The sequence below is a fragment of the Alligator sinensis genome, unplaced genomic scaffold (assembly GCF_000455745.1).
Source record: "Alligator sinensis unplaced genomic scaffold, ASM45574v1 scaffold52_1, whole genome shotgun sequence".
NCBI classification, from domain to species: domain Eukaryota; kingdom Metazoa; phylum Chordata; order Crocodylia; family Alligatoridae; genus Alligator; species Alligator sinensis.
In genome coordinates this window covers 2,135,015-2,139,058 of record NW_005842152.1, presented here as the reverse complement: position 1 = coordinate 2,139,058, position 4,044 = coordinate 2,135,015, and the positions used below count along the sequence as shown (strand labels likewise).

Below are 4,044 nucleotides of genomic sequence, written 5' to 3'. Positions count from 1 at the left end.
AGTTTACATAGAGCTTCACTTGAAAAGAAAATATCATGAACCAAAGAAATCATAAAAATATCTCAAGGATAGATGCACAGAAAAATATGTTTTATTAGTTCTAAAATGGGATTAAATGTCCCTTATGGGAAAAGCTGGAGGAGTGAACATAAAAACAAGTACTGGAGAAACAGGCTATACCTGAAAGACTAGCTGAAACTTCTGACTATAGTTATGAAGCAAGAGGCTAGATATCAAAGCTGATCATTCTTGCCTGGCCTCAACTGTTAAAACATGTCTAGATGTAAAGGAGGAGCCTGAAGATTCAGCTGAAAATGTGTGCATCCATTACCCACACTATCATATTCACTGGGACCTAAGAACAGCAGAAACTTATCATCGATCTCAAACTACAACAGGTATTAATATAATTTATTATTTATTTCCACAGGCTTGATGGAGAACTGTACCACAAGTGGTACTAGATGCCAAATTAGAAGATGAGGGAATCAGAACAGGGAGAGTATAGAGTGGCTCACTGATGAGGGCAGTAATTTGAATCCCACCACCTTTCTTAAGAAATTGGGACCAGGGAGAAGGGGTGGAAGGAGGATGTAGTAATGTGTGGTGAGTAGTAAAAGGCATGAATATAATAGAGGACATGGAAATGAAAATTATGGGTTTTGTTAAAAAATTGGAAGAATGAGAATAAGATAATTTGGAGATGAAAGAGAGAACTAGAAGAGACAGAAGAAAGTAGGGGCTAGAGCAACCCTTCTTGTAATAAGTCAGGTCCTTTTTGTTTAAGAGGAACATTGTAGACCCTGGGGTAGATGGCCAGGAGGAGGAGGAGACTTTCAATTGGATATCTCAAGAGCATGTTTAAGGGAGAAACTAGGGACTATGAAAGAAAACATGAGAGGTTCTTATATCAAAATTGAAAAAGGGGAGATTAGAAGTGGAACAACAGGATTCTCTACCCTTGAAAAGACGGAATGATTGGAAGGGAAAATGAAGGGTGACTTGTCTAAGCACTATGCCTGATGATAATGATGGATAATAATTGATCAAGAAATGAGTTAGCATTCCCACAATATTTCCATACAATGTTTTGAAGGACTCTATGAGGGAAAAGGAATAGTGGAAAGAATCATCTGACTAGGACAAGCATGGATCCTAGTGGGGTGAGGTAGTGCAGACACACACCTCTGGGTCTGCCACAAGTGAGCTCTTGGCATGTGGTTTGCCTGGAGCCCCTGCTTTCACACAGCTGCAGAGACCAGAGGGTAAGAGCTGCTGCCACTACTCATCCCCTTCTTTCTCTGCTGCTGAATTCAGTGGGAAGGGGAAAGTGGAACAGCAGCAGCATTCACCCTGTGGGCTCTGGAGCTACACAAAAGCAGGTACTGCAGCCGCTGCCTCAGTCGGCTGGTGAGCTCAGAGCTTGCTGCTTTTGCAGAGCCCTGGCAGGAGCCTAATCTGACCAGGCAGTGAGCTCAGAGCTTACTATGCATGCATGGCACAGCCAAAGCTGGAGGACTGTACCCCTCCTTGCCCCATGCCTGAATCCACTGCTGTGTTGGGCTCCCCAAAATCCTCAGCTCTCTGCAGTACCCAGCGAAGTTCCACCAGGTTCAAAGAGAAGCTTGTTTCTTACAGACATTTCACTCTGCAGCAGTTATTAGCTCTGAACTAAGCAGTCAGCAAACAGTTTAACTTTTTAAAATAATCTCATCTAAAATTGTAAATCGCTTCACAAAGAATATTAGCACCATTATTCCGTTCTGCAGGGTAGTTGTAGTTAAAGCTGATTAAAAAGTCTAGAACTGACAAGACAGAGCTAACAGGAACTAATGCAGAGCTTGCATAAACTGAATAAACACAAACTGATCTCTGAGAATGAATATATTATGCAGTAAAAACAGTAGCTGAATGGTTTCACATGGCAAGTCTGCAGCCTTTGATTGATGGGGTTTTTTTTTATATGAAGTTGGTATATGTTCCTTAGGCTGCTTGTGTCAGTTAAAATCCCACTGTTTCTATTTAGGGACTTATGTCACTGCTATGGAACAGTGACAGCCTGCTGGCAGCTCATCACCCCCGCAGCCGGGGGCAGGCTCTACCAGAAAAAAAACCCAGCAAGGGGCCCACTTTTTTTTTTCCAGTGAAGCCTGCCTACCTCTCTTGTGGCTGGGGGCCAAGTTGCCCATGGGCCCTGAGCTATGGGGGGCCCCATTCCTTCCCTCTGCGGCAGCGGTGTCCCCCAGTTAGCACTCACCCACTAGCACCCCACCCAGGTGGTCCTGGGGGGCTCTGCTACTGCAGAGAAAAGGACTGGGACCCCTACAGCTTGGAGGCTGCACAACCTGGTGCCAGCTCATGCCGGCACTCTCTGCTGAGAGGGAAAAAAAGATAAAAGTGGCAAGGTGCTGATCATTTTTTTTTCTCTCGAAACCTACCTGCATTCCCATGGCTTGGGGGTGAGCTGTTGGTGGGCCAAGCAGTCCTTGAGCTGTGGGGAGGGTGGGGGAGATCCAGGTTCTTCCCTCCGCCATGGTGGTGCCCCCCTGGAATCCTCTGGGCAGGGTGCTAGCAGACGGGTGCCATCTGGGGGGGTGCTGCTGCCATGGAGGGCAGGCCCCAGGCCCCCCAGCAGCAGCACACCCCCTAGTTGTGGGAGATGTGGGCAGGCTCTGCTGGAAAAAAAAAAGCAGGCCCCTCACCACTTTTTTTTTTCCTTTCTCAGCAGAGCCTGCCCACGTGAGCTGCTGCTGGGTCGTGCAGCCTCTGAACTGAGGGGAGGGGTGGAGACAGGACCCAGTGCTTCCCTCTGTGATGGTGGTGGCCCCCGTGGCCATCTAGGTGGGGTGCTAGCAGGTGGGTGCTGCCCCAGGTCACAGGCAGCATCCGCCAGATCCAATGGTGCATGAGGCACTGTAAACCTAGGTGTGCTCAGGGAATCTTGGGCTTGGTAGACTTCCAGCACCCCGTGCACCCTCCCTGCTGCTTTCCCACCACCTGGGGCTGCCTGGGAATGGGCTGGTTGGGAGTTCAGGAAGACAGCAGGACGGCGGCTGGATGTGTTGGCAGCCGGAAAAGGTGGTGGTGATGGTACACAGAGCACTGGAAGACTGCCAAGCCTGAGCTTCCACGAGCCCACCCAGGCTTCCAGCACCCTGTGCACAATCCCCACCACCTTCTCCAGATGTATTGCTGCAATTTGTTATATAGCAAACTAAAATACATCAGAAGTGTTTTACTTTGCTACATAACAAAGTCGTTTAAAGTGAAATATTCTACCGCATGTGTACAGTGTGACAAAATTAAAACATAATATGCTGCTGCAAGTGTAAATGGTGATGCCATAAAAATGGTTAAAAGGGACAATTAAACCAAGTAAAAGGCCAATTTCATCATGTGTACAAGTGCCCTTAATAGCTAAAGTGTGGGATTGTCCTAAAGAAAATGGAATAACTGTAAGTTTGGATGCAATCATTTGGATTCATTAGACACCACCCAGAGCAGCCTTGCTGGGTGTGTGCAAGCATTAAACTGAGATTACACATTTAGTAGTACAGCTAAGACCTTGGAAGCAGCTTGGGCACATCTGTGTTCCAAAGATAACACCCCAAAAGTTTCTAATATAAAACACATATTAGCTGGTATAACAACTGATCTCAGGGAAGATGAAGATTTAATGCAGAAGTCTTTCAAAAATATGTAGCGACTGAAAACGAAAAGACATTGGGGGGGGTTTGTTTTGGTTTTGTTTGTGGGGGGAGGTTTGTTTGCTTCTTTTTTAAGTAATGTCTGGAGTGGAATCTTATAGCTAGGTTGAAAATGTTACTGTAGGAACCCATACCTGTGATGTTAGATCTGGTGGTTTGGGGGACACTGCTGGGTTAACTTTTATTACAAGGTTGCTTTTTTATAACTCAGAAGACCTTAATTTGTAATATACAGGAAAGACTGCGTGTTCTAGTTGGGCACATCTTGGGTATTCCGTACATTATGAAAAAGAAAAATGCTCAGACAAGCACTTTCAGCTTTTTACATGCTACTCGA

General features: G+C 46.0%; 1 protein-coding gene across 1 annotated transcript in view; it reads left to right on the top strand.

Annotated features, from left to right (window-relative positions):
- The first annotated feature begins 245 nt into the window (after positions 1-245).
- Positions 246-4,044, top strand: part of LOC102383457 (protein CLN8-like) — a 26,498-nt gene continuing 22,699 nt past the window's right edge. Inside the window, exon 1 of the mRNA XM_014520775.2 lies at positions 246-398. The gene's annotated coding sequence lies outside the window, so the exon portion shown is untranslated. The remainder of the gene's footprint in view (positions 399-4,044) is intronic.